The 16,660-nt window shown below is 43.3% G+C and overlaps 1 protein-coding gene across 1 annotated transcript in view; it reads right to left on the bottom strand.

Moving 5' to 3' along the window:
- The window catches only part of FAF1 (Fas associated factor 1), a 5,915,525-nt gene that overhangs the window by 5,869,393 nt on the left and 29,472 nt on the right, over window positions 1-16,660 (bottom strand). The gene's annotated exons all lie outside the window — the stretch shown is intronic.

Raw genomic sequence — 16,660 nt, 5'->3', positions numbered from 1 at the left:
AATCCGGCGTGACTCCTTGGGATTTGCAAAACCACATTTTGCCACCTTTCTGTCCTTTGGGGTAAGGTCTAGAAAAGGTGGAAAAACGGACTCCTACAGCAGAAAGAGTCTTGCCGTCCTGCTCACACCTGGTCAAAGTTTCCTTCACCTGAGGGCCAAACAAAGCTGACCCATCAAAGGGAGAATTTGTGAAGGACGCCTTAAAGGGATCTGCAAAGTCACATAGCCGCATCCAGGCTTGGCGTCTAAGAGCCACACCTGTACCTGCGGCCCTACTCGCTCCATCAGCAGCATATGATATTAGCCGCATGGAGGAGTTTGCAATGGAATTAAGGGTTCCTAGCTGCGAAGCAATTTTTTCCTGAGCCCCTGCAGCTGTAGGATCCTGTACTACTTCACCCAGCTCCTTAAGGATATCCCTCTGGAGTCTGGTGAAGTGACATAGGTAATTCAGCTTAACGCATAGCAAAGGTCGCTGAGGAAAACATCCGCCACCGCACCTATCCATGGTCCTAGAGTCCTTATTAGGAGGATGGACGGCACGGAAGGATCTGCAAGTTCCTTCTTGGTGGCAGCAGCCACCACCATGGCATCAGCGGGGACATCCTTAGTGAGGAATTGCTTGTCACACGGGGCAGTGATAAATTTTGAAGGCCTCCTAGGGACTGGCTCTACAGAGTCAGGAGCAGCCCACGCCTTCGGGCAATAACCTGCATAAGGGGTCGAAGGCGGAGACACCCAGGAGGTGGAGGGCCGAGATCCAAACGCCTCTAGGTATACTGACTCATCCTCAGAGGGATTATTGGTGGGCCAGTTTCCCCTCTGTCTAAGGAGTTCTAGGATGTCTGAGAAGGAGACATCCTCAGACGGGGATGTTGGTGATCCCTCTGTCTCATCAAAGTCAGGATCTGTAGTGATAGACTCGGGAGTCAACGTGTTTCCTCTTACAAGTCCTCTTCCTAGGAGGATCTCCCGAAACAACAGGAGAATCCTCGGAAGAGTGGGAAATTCCCAATGGGGAAACCTGAGGCGGAGGAGCTCTGAGTCCTATAGCAACAGAAGTGGCAGAGATGTCAACAGGCACTATAGAGGGAGGAGCTAAGGGAACAGACTGCTGGCTGATACCAGTGGCCAGCACACTCTTCATCACCTCGAATGCTCCCCTCCCAGGCAGGTCCGAGAGAACCCGTTCCGAAGAGCTAGGAACTCCAGGGACCACCGAAAGGGAAGTCTCCGAGGCAGATGTCGGAGCCGAGCTCACCAAAGCCGAGGCTCCAAGGGGAAGAGCGGGTTCGGACAAGGGTCCGATGCCACTCACCCCCTCGGAGGAGACCATGGAAGCCCGGCCACCGAATCCCTCTAAGGAAGGTCTCGAAGAGGAGATAAGAGTAGAGGCTGAAGGGACAGAAGGGGGTATCCGTCCCTCAGACTCCAACTCCAAGCTCTGGGGTAGAGTTGAAGGAGGAACTGTAACGGGGTGTGGACCAATAGTCGTCTGTTGAGACGGACTATGTAACATTTGGGCCAGTGCCTGTGACTTAAGTAATCTACTGACCACTCTCTCTAAGTCATGGTCCGAAAGCCTGGATGACCTTGAAGATCGGCTCCGATGGCTCCGTTCCGAGAGGAGAGGTGAAGCCGGAGCCGAAAGTATCGGCTCCAAGGAAGGAGACCTCGACCTCTTCCTCGAAGGAGCCATCGGAACCGATGAAACTATAGAACCTGTCGGAGCCGACAACTTATCGGAGCCGACAGGTAGCCTCGATGCATCGGCTCCAGCCGGAGCCGATACAGCCACAAAAGTAACGGTGTCGGAGCCGACACCGATGCCTGTGCCACATGGTGGTCGGAGCCGATACCGAAGTGGTCGATGCAGAATGGCTTGGTTAAGCCAGAATCGGCTCCAGCCGGAGCCGATCTCGACTCAGAACGAGTCAGGGCCGAGGCCGCAGGCTTTGACACAGAAGCCTGGGCCTTGGAAGACTTGGCAGTCTTAGGTGGAGCCGACTTAGCCGGAGAGCCCTCCGGCTTAAGAAGGCCCCTGAGTATTAATTTGTTTCTTCTTTCCTGCAGGACTCTCTGGCTGAAAGAATGACATATAGCACAGGAGTCCTGCAGGTGAAGAGGCCCCAGGCAATAAAGGCAAGAAGTGTGACCGTCTGTCAGAGACATCTTCTGACAGCACGAGTCACACTTCTTAAAGCCTGAGACCCTTTCTTTTGACATGGTGTAACACAAGCACACACACACCAGTCAAAGAATTTAAATTTAAATATACCAAAAAGGTATAACTACAAACACACACACACACCCTAATGGGGGGGGATGGGATGGGTAAAGTCTGACTAAAAAAATAATAAGAGACAGACAATTTTCTGTCAGAAACAGTTTAAAACTAAATAAAAACTAACAATAAGGGGTTTTTAAGTTAAAAGGGGCTAAAATAGCGAATTAGTAAATCACTTACCAGGAGCTGGTAAAAGGAGGACCTCATAAGCGAAGCGGCAAACGAGATCTGGGTACTTACCGCCTTGCATCATGGGATATGGGGCTGCCTCGAGCTGGTAAAAGTGACTCTCGAGCTTAGCAAGTGCCGAGTCAGAGCCGAGGGATCGGCTCCGAACCCATCAAGCAAGAATGAAGGCGAGATTGACAACTTAACATTGTGCTTTAACGGACTGTCTTGTGACTTTAACATACGTTTAAACTGAGCAATGATTGTTTCTGCTGTTTTAAAATTAGTGTTATCTAACTGATAAACAATTTTCTGTGAAGAAATTGTGTTTATTTAAGGTTGTGGGCTGCCACAATGCTTGAAAGTGTTTTTTTACTATGTTTTTGCATTAAAAAAATAAAATAACTTTTGCGGACTGATAGTTTTACTGACATCAGTGCTTGCTTTTCCCGGGATAGACACCAGTTGCGGTTTGACTATGGAAGAGTTTGTCACTCCAGTGGTCAGTTCTTCTTCCAGCCACAAAAAGAAAAGTTAAGCAAACAGCCTTTGCTACAACAACTGCAGGTGAGTGACTCTGTTGTGGCCATTTTATTGTACCTCAGACCACTCATCTTTTACCCTAAATCCCTCTGGTGTACCACCTACAGCAACTATGGGCCAGGGTTAGCCACATTCTTTGCAGCTGTTGTGGTCCCCTCAGTGGGCAAAGGAGAAGCACTTTTGAAGGTCCCAAGAAAGGGAACAGGGAAGGTTTCCCTGTTGTGTCAGAATGCTGCACCTATCACTGGGGAAGCGGCAGCTTCCATTAGTAACATGGTTAGCTCCATTTTTTCTGTCAAAAAGAAACAGAAAACCAAGTATATATCTACTCCTCCTCAAATTTCTTTGGATAGGAGTAGTTTGCTAGGATTGACTCTGGGTTTAATTCAGGCTATTGATTCTTCCTGTAGAGTATTTTCCAGTAAAAGAAAGAGGGATGCTGCCTTTCCTGAAGAGATTCAAGATTCTGAATATGAACAAAAAGATGCAAGGACAGATTCTGGGTTTTGTCCTCAGATTTCTGATACAGACTCAGGGGAGAGCTTATAGGTTCATAGGTAGGTACTAGGCTATTGGCCCTAGGGCCTATGTAAGCCTAGCCAAATGGTACCCTGTCTTTTGCCACTCAAGAAAATTATTTTCCTGTGCCCCTGTCAAGCAGAGACACAGAAGTGATGCCCGGAGTGAATTTCCTATCTCCCATCCAATCATCAAGATTTTTCTTGAAGAGTGCTAATGTTTGTTTGATATAGATAGGTAGTTTGTTCCAGAGTATGGGAAGTCTCTGAGACAGGAATCTATCCTTCCAGCATGTTCTGTTTATTGTGGTGACAAGGTTTAGGTCCCTAGCACGTGTAGCTCGGAGGGATTGGGATTTCTTTACGTGGAGCATGTCCAACAGCTCTGGGTTTGACATAGCTTTGTATGTTAGGCAGAGATCGCCTCTGAGTAGGCGATATGCGACAGAGTAAAGCTAAAGTTTTTTTGAGACGGTCTGCATAGGGCATCTGTTTGAGGCCAGTAATCCTCTTTGTGAGGTATTTCTGTGGCCTTTCCAGTTGTTGTAGAAGTCCTGTGAGGTACATACCAAAAGGGGCGTTGTACTCTATAATGGGGTCTAATGAGTGACTAGTTGAGGGGAACAATGACCTCTTTTTTCTTGGATGAGAAACCTTTTGTGATGAGGTGTGCCACGTAGAAGGATTTCCTGACTACTGTTGTGATGTGATTATCAAAGGAGAGACTACTGTCCACCTGTGTCCCAACGTCTCATCACACTTTCAGTGTTAAGTAAGACTACTGCATATGTGGTAGTTTATGGGTACAGAGTTTTTACCAAAAGGGATGACAATGCACTTTTTGGCATTGAGCTTGAGGCCATGGCTTTGACACCAGGCATCTGTCTCAGTGAGGCCCTTTTGTAGGATATCCACATCGTTAGAAGATTTGATTATGGCTCCTAGTTTGCAGTCATCTGCGAACTTTGTCAGCCAAAGACCTTCTGTGTTAGCCTGTACTTCAGAGAAGTAGACACCAAACAGGACAGGACCTAGGACTGAACCCTGTGGTATTCCACTGGTCTGAAGTTGCTTACTTTCTGATTCTCCTTGTAGGGTTTTCTCTTTCTCAGGGACTATTGCTAGAATGTCCCAGTATTTTCAATGGAAGAACAGGGATGTTTCTCAGTCAGAAAGAAAAAAAAAATACTAAGATTTGTCAAAGAAGGATTTTCCATAACCTACACTCATTCCTCCTGTCCTGTCTGCTTTAGAGGATGTGCGTCTTACTGCCTGCAATTTTCCTGACAGCCAGATGTCCCTAAAAAGACAGATAAGATGTTTAAAGTTTCTCAGTCTTTTAAATATTTATACACTACTCCCAAACCTGACTCAGCAGCTATAACCTTAGCTAACTCCTCTGCTGCTAAGCACTTAGATAATTCCCTTCATCCTTTGTGCCTTGACTTTATCATTTTTTAAATGCCTGGTCAATAAAAGCTAAGGTGAAATTTCCAAGCAGACCATTTTTAGTATAGATAGCTGGGTGTAGCAAAGCAACTGATCACATGTCCCACATTCTCCTCACAAAGTCATTTGCTGCCTTGGCTCTATCCATCATCTTCTGTTGGAAGACAAAGACTGGCTTTTTGGGGGAATATCTCTCTTCTTATCTTTCCCTCATTCTTTCCTTTACCACCACAAAGTCCTTCTGTCCAGTTAATGTCCAACATCCTCTAGAATAGCTCTTCAGCAGCCTGTGGATCACCATCATTATGTTCTGGCACCTAAAGGGTAGAAAACTTTGAAAACTGCTGGGTATGTTAGTTTGAATCTTAATTGCATGTTCATAGGTTCATACTAGGCTATCTGCCCTGGGGCAATTATAAGCTTACGCCACCCCTTGATTTGAGTATACTGTGCCCTTTTTAAGGTTTAGTTTACTGTGCCTCTGTCTAATAGTGACACGGGAGTAATCCCTGGGACAAACCTACGATCCCCTATCGAGATTCTTTTTGAAGAGATTCAGTGAGGTGCTCTGCCTCACATGAACTGGAATTCTATTCCAGAGCGAAGGGAGCCTCTGGGTTATGAACCTGTCCCTCCAGCAAGTTCTACTTATTTCTGTGCTGAGGTTCAAGTCCCTCGAACGTGTGGCTCTAAGGGATTTAGATTTACTGAGGTGGAGCATGTCCATTAATTCTGAATTTGACATAGCTTTGTATATCAGGCACAGATCGCCTCGAAGTAGGCGGTATGCAAATGAGTAGAGCTGGAGTTTTTTTAACCGAGCAGTATATGGCATCTGTTTGAGACCCTTGATCCTCTTGGTGAGATACTTTTGGGGTCTTTCTAATTGCTGCAGGAGTCGGGCAAGGTACATCCCAAAAGGGGCATTGTATTCTATGATGGGCCTGATGAGGGATGAATAAAGCAGCACGATTACCTCTCTTGATCTAGATGTGAAACCCATCGTGATGAGGTGGGCTATGTAGAAGGTCTTTCTAACCACTTTGGCAATGTGGTTTTCAAAGGAGAGATTGATATCAACTTGGGTCCCCAGGTCCCTAATAACTTTCTCTGTACTTAATGGGTTTCCGCCTATGTGGCAATTTGTGGGCACATTGTTTTTGCCAAAAGGGTATGACTATACATTTTTTGGCATTTAGCTTTAAACCATGGCGCTGGCACCAGTTATCTGTCTCTGTGAAACCTTTTTGAAGGATGTTTGTGTCAGCTGGAGAGTCGATTGTGGCACCCAGTTTGCAGTCGTCTGCGAACTTGGTGAGCCATAGTCCTCCCACGTTTGCCTGTACCTCGGAAAAGTATATACCGAACAAGAGTGGTCCCAGGACAGAATCCTGTGGGACGCCACTTGTGACCGGTTTCGAGTCTGACATGGCTGCAGCAACTCTCACTCTGTGGGTTCTGTCTTTGAGCCAATTTGTGACATAGGGGTTTATATTTAAGCTGGATAGCTTATCTATGATGCCCAAGTGGGGTATTGTGTCAAATGCCTTTGCAAGGTCCAGACAGGCTGTGTGGACTACCTTCCTTTCATCTATGGCTTTGGTGACTGTTTCGAAGAAGTCAACCAGGTTCAAAAGGCAGGATCTGCCCTTGACAAAGCCGAACTGGGTAGATCTAGTGTCTGTAGGTCCCCAATGTCTTTGTTTATGAGCTCCATGATGATCCTCTCCATAACCTTGCAGACTAAGCTAGTCAGGCTTATGGGGCGATAGTTTCCAGGGTCTGTAGAGGCTCCACCTTTGTGGAGTGGGACCACTATTGCTGTACGCCATTCTGTGGGCACATATCCTGTAGTGAGGCTGAGATTGTATAGCTGTTTTATTTGTGGGATTAGTTCCTCTTGGAGTTCATGTAGGACGCAACCTGTGTCGCCATCTGGTCCCATGGAAGCAGTGTTTTGCTTTGGAGAGGGCAGCCTTCACCTGAGCATCAGAGATGTTTGGGAGGCAGCCCTCTGCCGGGATAGATACTTGCTCTTTTGGGGAGTTTGCACTGAACCTGTCTGCCAGGATACTGGCGATGTCTGTGGGTTCAGTGTATTTTTTGTCGTTTAGAATAAACTCGGAACAAGTCTGGGAGTTGCATCCCAGGTTCCTAACATAACTGAAAAAAGCCGTATGATTGTCTTTGGTGTCCTGTGCAATTTTTCTCTCTAAGCTGGCCTTGGAGGATTTTATGAGGGATCATAATTTTTTGCTAGTACTGATCAGAGATGCCTTCCCTATTACAGATTTTGCTCTGTCATGTAGTAGCTTCCTCCTTCTGTTGTACAGTTTATTTATGGCAGGGGTCCACCAGACTGGATGCCGCCTTTGGATGATTGGGTCTTGGTTTTGTTTGGGATAGCATGGATCCATGCATTCCTGGAGATGTCCGTAGAATGCGTTTATATAGGATTCTGCAGTTTGCGCCATAGTTTCCACTGGCCCTGGGGCCATGAAGGATTCCACTTCGGTTTTGAGAAGTTCGCTTTTGAGAAGTTTTTCACTGTGGTTTTCTGGGCTGGGGTCGGGATGTGGACATCCAGTGAAATTAATTTATGGTCTGATCTTACCAATGAGAGATATACTTCTGGTGTGGAGCATAGAGTCCCCATGTTGGTAATGATCAGGTCTAGTATGTTGTCCCCTCTTGTGGGAGTGGTGACTAGTTGTTCCATAGCATTTGAGTTTATAATTTCCAGGAACCTTTGGGCTAAGGTGCTGGGGCTTGAGTAGTGCCCCCAGTCAATGCTTGGGTAGTTGAAGTCACCCAATATAATGGTGTTTGGAGAGATCTTCATGTTCTCCAATGTTTTCAGGAAAGCCGAATGGGATTCCTGATTTTGAGAGGGTGGTCTGTAGGATGCTATAAACTGAAAAGCAGTCTTTTCCACTGTTAGTTGTACATGGATGGTCTCCGATACTTCGTGCAATGCCACTAACCTGGAGGTGTGGATATCCTTGATAAATATGGAAACTCCCCCTCCTTTTGTGGTTCGGTCCGGGTTTTGGGGCCGAAATGTATGATATGAGGTATAGCCTGGTAGTGCTGGGGTGCTCTCTGGAGCCTTGAACCAGGTTTCTGTCACTGCACAGATATCGATGTTCTCCATACTGAGGAGAGCTTCGAGTGCATGCATCTTGAGGTTAAGACTTCTGGCGTTAAGCAGCATTACCCTTAGTTTCTTGTTCCTTGTGCTGTCTATGGGGGTGGGTTTCACTTTTGAGCCTTGCCTAAAAAAGGCACTATGGGGGTGGCAAGAGCCTTTGCCAATATCCGAAAGCCCAGTGGTGACAGGTGCAAGCCGTCCCTAGCGAAGCAACGTGGCTTTTCGAGCATGTCATCCCAGGCTGACAGACACTGGATCCCCTTTGAATTACACCAAAATTTTAGCCAATTGTTAAAATCGATCATTTTGTCTTTGTACTGTGGCATCATTCTAGGTGAGGGTAAGATGCTGCTCAAGGTCAGGGTCATACCAGCCTGGGCTACATGATCAGAGAGCTCCTCTATGTCTCTTTTCATGTAGTCCAGGGAGGTACGTCTCAGGTCATTCACACCAGCATGTACAATGACTGAGTCATATTTGTATTTGCTTTGGAGTGACCTGAATGCTTGCTATGTGGCGGATCCTAGCACCTGACAGGCAGCTCACCGTGACCTTCTCTTTATTCAGCCTGGTGAGCGGGACGTCAGTGTGTCTGACAATAGAGTCACCTATTACAAGAGTATCAGGTGTGTTATTCAGCCTTAAGGGCTGTGGCTGCTTGGCACACTGACTTTGTGGGCTATGTGTTGTGCGTGTTTTGTTTTGAGGTAGCGTTTGCTTGGATGTCTGCTTTGGAGGTCTCTGTTGCTTAGGTAGATTTTTATTTAGAGCCTCGAGTATGTTTTGTGTATTTATGTGTTTGGTTCGCTGATGTGGTGGGACTATGTGATACTGGAATTGTGTTGTGTGAGGTTACCTTCTCCTCCTGACTGGTTACACCAGTTTTGAGATGAGAGAGCTCAACCTCCAGTTTGGCTAAATAGTTGCATCTCTCACATATATTTGAACCTGTTTGGAGGAGGAGAGGGTTGTCCGTGTACACGAGACAGTTGTAACATTGCCTCAAAATTCCCAGATTCACCAGCTGGACTGGAGAGGAAACCATTGACTGACCCTTGGACATGCTAGAGTAATATAGGGAAACTGAATTTAAGACGGACCAATAGAGGACAGGGTAATCTTAGAGAGTATAAGAGTAAGTAGTTCTTATGGTTTAATAGTGCTAACTTGTAGGATTACTTAATTGGACCAGTGAAGGGCCTTAAAATGAGAATATGGTGCTTAAATTGAGAGATAGGGCAGTTGTAGGGGAAAAAGTGAAGAGCAGACTTTGTGGAGCCAGGAATAGTTTAAACCCAATTAGGCGGCGCTGCCCGCTGTTGCGCTATGCACAAAAACGGGCAAAACCGCGCAAGAGAGGGTTTTAAGAGGGGAAGATGAAGGAGTTTGGAATTGACCCAAAATGGCTAATAAAACTACAGTTTCAAGTTAGTAACCACTCCCACAGGGGAAGGCAGGCTGCTCAATGTTTTTCACTGCCACTGATCAACAGAGAGACTTCCCTTTAGCCCAAGAAAAAATGGCCTCCAAGAAACTTACAAACAGTTCAAGAACAGTAAGCCTGTAACTGAACTTTTTTAAATCTCAGAAAAGTGGGAAAAAAGCAAGATGTTTTTTTCAGAGATAGCAGAGGTTCACAAGTATCAACAAGTTATAACAGTGCAGTACATGACCCCACACAAGAGTGCTAGGCCAAAGACAGATAAAATGCAAGTTTTGAGAAAAAAATGATTTTAAAAATAAGTGCAAACAGGAAATTCAGTAAACAGCTCCAGGTTGTGCTCTAAATACGGGTACTAATGCAGAAATCAAGTTTAACATGCCAGAAAATGCTCAAAATAGGCGGTTATGCAGAAAAACTTAGCAAATAAACAGAGGAAAAATACTTAAAATCTCAAAAGTGGCTCCTTTCTTCTCTCAGCGTTTTCTCCTCTTGGTGGGTGCTTCGCCAACAAGCCTGAAAAGACACCAAAACCACGAGGCAACCAGGTTTTAAGAGAGGAAGATGAAGGAGTTTGGAATTGACCCAAAATGGCCAATAAAACTATGTTCCTGCAGAACCTCATGGCCGGGATGAAGGCAATACGTTGTGTGGATATAGAAAAGTCAATATCAACAAAAACCCTGGTGTCAACAACTTTCAGTATTGCACCTTTCTTCCACTGGAAGTCTCCACAAGTGTTTGGTGTAATTCTTCAGTTTAGTTTCTTACTGCACCAGTTTACTCTTTGATATCAGCTTCATTTCAGTGTACATCTGTAATGTCAATAGAGTATTTATAAGTTCATAGGTTTTTAGGCAGGTACTAGGCTACTGGCCCTAGGGCCTATATAAGCCTAGCCAAAAGGTACCCCGGCTTTCGCCACTCAAGAAAATTATTTTCCTGTGCCACTGTCGAGCAGAGCCACAGGAAAATTATTTTCCTGTGCCACTGTCGAGCAGAGCCACAGAAGTGATCCCGAGGATGAAATTCCCATCTCCCATCCAATCATCAAGATTTTTCTTGACGAGTGCTAATGAGGAGCTTTGTTTGATATAGATAGGTAGTTTGTTCCAGAGTATGGGAAGTCTCTGGGACAGGAATCTATCCCTCCAGTATGTTCTGTTTATTGTGGTGACAAGGTTTAGGTCTCTAGAGCATGTAGCTCAGATGGATTGGGATTTCTTTAAGTGGAGCATGTCCAACAGCTCAGGGTTTGACATAGCTTTGTATGTTAGGCAGAGATAGCCTCTGAGTAGGGGATATGCGACGGAGTAAAGCTGGAGTTTTTTGAGACTGTCTGCGTAGGGCATCTGTTTAACACTGGTAATCCTCTTTGTGAGGTATTTCCGCAGCCTTTCCAGTTGTTGTAAATGTCTTGTGAGTTAAATACTAAAGGGGCACTGTACTCTATAATGTGTCTAATGAGTGACGAGTAGAGGGGAACAATGACCTCTTTTTTCCTGGATGAGAGACCTTTTGTGATGAGGTGTGCCATGTAGAAGGATTTCCTGACTACTGTGGTGATGTGATTATCAAAGGAGAGACTACTGTCCACCTGTGCCCCAAGGTCTCATCACACTTTTGGTGTTAAGTAAACTACTGCCTATGTGGTAGTTCATGGGTACAGAGTTTTTACCAAAAGGGATAACAATACACTTTTTGGCATTGAGCTTGAGGCCATGGCTTTGACACCAGGCACCTGTCTCAGTGAGGCCCTTTTGTAGGATTTCCACATCGTTAGGAGTTTTGATTATGGCTCCTAGTTTGCAGTCATCTGTGAACTTAGTTAGCCAAAGACCTTCTGTATTAGCCTGTACTTCAGAGAAGTAGATACCAAACAGGAGAGCACCCAGGACTGAACCCTGTGGTTCTCCACTTGTCACTGGTCTGAAGTTGGATTTGGAGTCTGCTACTTTCACAGTGTGGGTTCTGTCAGTGAGCCAGTTGACAACCCATTTTGTAACATAGAGATTTATACCTAGTTTAGTGAGTTTATCTATAATTCCAGAGTGGGGGATGGTGTTGAAAGCCTTGGCGAGATCTAGATAGGCTGTGTGAACCACCTTACCCTCATCTACGGCTTTGGTGACTGCTTCAAAGAAGTCTACCCTGTTTAGGAGACATGATCTGACTTTTACAAACCCGAACTGGGTGGGGTCCAGAGTATGGAGATTACTAATGGCATTGTTTATAAGTTTCATGATGATACGTTCCATAGCCTTGCAGACCAGGCTCGTCAGGCTAATTGGGCGGTAGTTCCCGGGGTCCGTGGTGGCTCCCCCTTTGTGGAGTGGGATAACCGTCGCTATGAGCCATTCAGTGGGCACAACGCTTGAGGTGAGGCTATGATTGAACATGGTACTTAGGTGGGGTGCCAATTTGTTCTGTAGTGCATGGAGAAAGCAGCCTGGGATGTTGTCAGGTCCCATGGATGCTGTGTTCTTGGCTTTGGAGTGTGTGTTTTTTACCTGTGCAGCCGTGATTACAGGAACTTTGCATTCTTCCGGTACAGAGATGGGCCCTTTAGGGGATGAGAGGGGGGTAAAGTTAGCACTGAACCTATCTGCCAGGATGTTGGCAATATCAGTTGGTTCTGTATATTTAGTGCCATTGTGCTGTAACTCAGAGCAGATCTGAGTGTTGCCATTGAGATTCTTGACATAGCTATAGAATGTTTTGTGGGTGTCTTTAGAATCAGTGGCGATTTTGTTTTCGTAACCAGCTTTGGTGGTATTCATGAGGGATCTTAGCTTTCCTCCAATCAAGGGATTTTACTCTTTTTAGACAGCATATTCTATGTTTCTTGAAGTCTTTTGATATTTGCACCAATATAATCAGTTAAAACAACACTTATCTTGCATATTTCCTGATACTGCTGCTACATCGATCATGCTTATCAGATCTCTTTTTTTGTCACAAAGCTTTGTTTTATCTAACAAAGCCTTGCTATGATTTTTTTTTGCCTTTTCTATTATTTCTGGTATTTTTCTGCACCAATGTATTGCAGCATAAAGAGCCTGTTTTTTGGCCAAGACTTTTGAGTTTTAATTAAAGTACTCTCTTCAACCTAGAGCTTCCAATTTTCCCTACTACAACATCCCTGCCATATCTGCAAGTCTCTTCCCTCTCCATCATATTTCTGATCTATACATAACTCAAAACATCTTCCCAGACATATGGAAACATGCAATAGTCTAAATATACCCCCAAACCTCCTCTCCAAATGTCTGGCTTCATAGATGATTAAACTCAAGATCTCCCCTCCCTCTATATAACAATACCCATGGAAAACATACCCAATGTGAACTCGTAATCATGCCATTTCCTTGCAAACCAAGTTATAACTGATACTACTGCACTATGGCACTGGATTTCCCAACTCAATTCTCTACATGATTTTCAGTATCAATGAAAAAACTAACAGCCTTGCCAAATTACTATAAATGGTCTAATAAGTAATCCTATCTTAGAATTGTCACAACATAGACACTTTGCCTTATTATAACCAACAACTAATGGGAACATACTTTGCAGTTCCCATGCACGGTGTACTATTTCAGTACCTTCAGAACTAGATCACATTATAGAAGCTGTTGAATTTTAGGTTAAAAATACAACAGATTCTCTAGCTAATTCATCTGATTCTTCCAGTACCAAAATTTACAACATTTAGTTTCAGTTCTTGAAGAACAATACAATACTTGACAGGTTTCCACTTGTTCAGCTGAGTAAGCTTCCCTGCTTTCTAAAACACATTTATTGGCCTCCCTTCCTTAGTTAAACATTCTAATTTTTCATAATCCACTCATAATCCTGTCTTTCCACAGCTGTCTTTTCCTTATTGGACTAAAACTATTTGGTCCCCAAGCCTCTACTTACTCTTATGCAAGCTACAATCTTTCATATCCTGGGGGTCCACAGTTCTAGATCCTTTAAAGAATTTATTAGTAATATAACTTTATTTATTCTAGGTTCATCTGGTGTCTTCCATTTTTGTTACAGCCTTTTTAAGATATAATGAAGTAAATTATAAAATGATGTAGGAGAGAGGGAAGATAATTAGTAGTGTATAGGAAGATAAGTGGTAACAGCATATGACAGAGAGCTGGTATAGGATTGGTTCTACTTAGACTGCCTGTTCCAAATTGGTGTACCTAGAAGGATTACACCTTAGATATACAGTGGATGCATGAGAAGGGTACGGCGGTGAATGGGTGCAGTGAGAAAAAAGCAAGAGAAGTAGTGGGAGAGTGTGTGAAAAGGGATGTAGTGATTCATGTGCAGGAGGGTAAAGCTGTTGGGGGTGTAATGATTTGAGTACAGGAGGGTTAAAAGTTTGCGATAAGCCATAAGAACTTTGTGCTTACCTCAACTGGTCCCAGAATAATATTTTGTCTTCCTTACTTCAGCATGATGTAAATATGTAGTGTCATCTGGTAGTTTATGTCCAACAAGCCATTTATCAAACTTCCAGGGAGATTATTATTTTGTTTTAATAAAGTGATATAAACATAAAATTAAATAATTTTTACATTTTTCTGATCTTAATCCCTGGGACCATACCATATGTTTCTCAACTACCTGACTTTAAAAGCTTGCATAAACATCATCATCTTCCACTTAGGATTGCAACTATTGTTTTGAATTACATGGACCAAGCTCAGTTGACTGGTATTATGCTATCCTTGTAAATGTGGTAGAGTTAATCCTCCCTAGACTAGAGGTAAAATAATTTCCTGCCAATTAACTCTCACACCTTTTTCTTTCCATATAAATTTCAAAACTTCTCTCTGTATTGTTACTCCAATTTATTTCTAGGTCAAAGATAAATGCTTAACCTGCATATAATATTAACTGAACAGTACACATCTTTGGCGGCGGAGTGGTGCAGCAGTTAGAGTTGTCACTTCACAACAAAAGATTTTCCAGTTTGATTCTCAGCTGGGTACCTTCTGCATGGAGTCTGCATGTCCTCTTTGGGTGGGTTTGCTCTGGGTGCTCCCGTTTCCTCCCACAATCCAAAGACATGCAGCAGGTGGACTGGACACTCTAAATTGGCCCTAGGTGTGACTGTATGTGCAAGTGTATGGCACATATGAACTACCACAGCAGGGCTAGCCACCTAGCAGTGTAAAACTTGGCTTGAGATGATCGTCACCGCTGAAGTGACACCCTGACCCCATGTATAAAAATGGGGAAAAGGGGATGAGGATGGATGAATGAATAAACATCTTTATTGCCTGGATCTTCTTGTCAAAATCCATTGTCATAACTTTCCACTTTTGATTAGGACTAAAAATCTTTTCCCTTGTCTGTCCCCCTGTTTCTTCATGGGAATCTTATGCCTTTCTGGTTCTCCGAACTCCCAAATATCTTACAACCCTATAAGTATAGATATTCTTGAACCTGTTCATAATTTGGGAGAGTGATTTAGACAAACAGCTCTAATATTACCTTTATATTCTGATTATTTCTGTAAACTGCCTTTAGCAGCCTGAACAGATGTGGTATGCTGTGACCAGGGGTCAAATAAATAATTACAGTCAGCAAACAAGGCAAATATTTCTTCCCTGCTATACCAATCCCAATCATGAAAGTTCCCTTCACTTAGTTGGAGCCAATGGCTCTAAATGGGGTACAAACAGTAAAGCGAAATAATGGAATCCCTACTTTGCGTCTCTCTCCATCTTCATTTCTGGAGTTATTTTCTCATTTACTTTAATTACTACTATCTAATCTTTACAGATCACCTGTAACAAAAGGACAAAGTCCCTGGGAAACCCTACTCCTTCCAAAATTTCCCAAAAGTAATACAGTCAAAAGCTTTTTCTGCATCCTAACTACTTGGTAGGTTTATTGGGCCATTCAGTTATTTGGTGTATTACTAAATGTTTTCATTATATAAGAATGGTTTATTTGCCTTGTACAAACGGACACTGATCCAAGTCTATGACTTTAGCTAAAATTTTAGCTAGTCTTTTAACAAGAACAGCTGCAAATATTTTGTAGTCATAATTTATCACGTAAAGTGGGAGGTATGATCCTGGGTTTGTTCCCACTATTTTAAGTATTACTTGTAATAACTTAGTCTTCCACAAAACATGAATCTTCATCTTTCTTAGTATTCTATTAAACAATCTGTACCATAATTAGAGGATGTTTTCTAAACTCTCTCTCTTTAAAACTACACTGGTAATTCATCTAATCCTGGAGTCATTCCTGCTGCATGGGCTTTTTTAAATGTTCCTCTAGCTATCTAATCTCTTGTTAATGGCTTTATTAAATGTTTCCCCATCATCTATACTTAATCATGAAATTTATTATCTGTTCCCCATCATCTACACATACCCTTGAGATTTCTATTTCCTGTAAAAAATTATCTAATTTCAATAAACAATACCCCCCTCCCTTTGTGACATGTACAACTTATAAAAATGTGTGAATAACTTTGTCTTAGTTTAGGACCTTTACATACCTTTCTGATTTGATATCTTAACTTAGACAAATTCCTTAGTTTTGCAGTTTAGGTATGCTCTCAGAGTAAATCTGTTGAAATGTATCTACGCTGTGTGTACTAAATGTACCAAGTATGCATCTCAGTTATTCTCTAATCCTCTTAATTCCTGGTAATCCTCATCAGTCAAGTGTTACCTTGATTCTGTGATTCTTTTAATTTAGATAATCACCCATTCTAAGTCATTTTCCTTCCATCTAACCCCTCCATATGTGCAATTTCCTTCTGAAATTCCATTCTGATTTTCTCCCATGCTCTTTATAAGTCTTGATTTTGCAGTCTAATCTCTCTAATTTTATTTCTGAACTCTATTTTTTTCTTACCATGTTTCAACCAATGCAATGGAAAATACCAATGTCTAGTCTTTACTCTCCTCTCCTTGAGGCCAATTTCAACACATATCTGAATGATCCAAAGGTGTCCTTAGGAATGTCCTCATGTTTTTAACTAAATACTCATGGTCTTTTGTTATACAGATCCTGTCTATTCAATATGTAGCAGTAGAGAACAGTGGACCTTCCAGAAGCTAGTAAGCTTCTTCATATTA

The sequence above is a fragment of the Protopterus annectens genome, chromosome 14.part0, assembly GCF_019279795.1.
Source record: "Protopterus annectens isolate FY-2018-M chromosome 14.part0, PAN1.0, whole genome shotgun sequence".
NCBI classification, from domain to species: domain Eukaryota; kingdom Metazoa; phylum Chordata; order Ceratodontiformes; family Protopteridae; genus Protopterus; species Protopterus annectens.
Note: the sequence above shows the minus strand (reverse complement) of the source record. Positions and strands in the feature narration are given on the sequence as shown.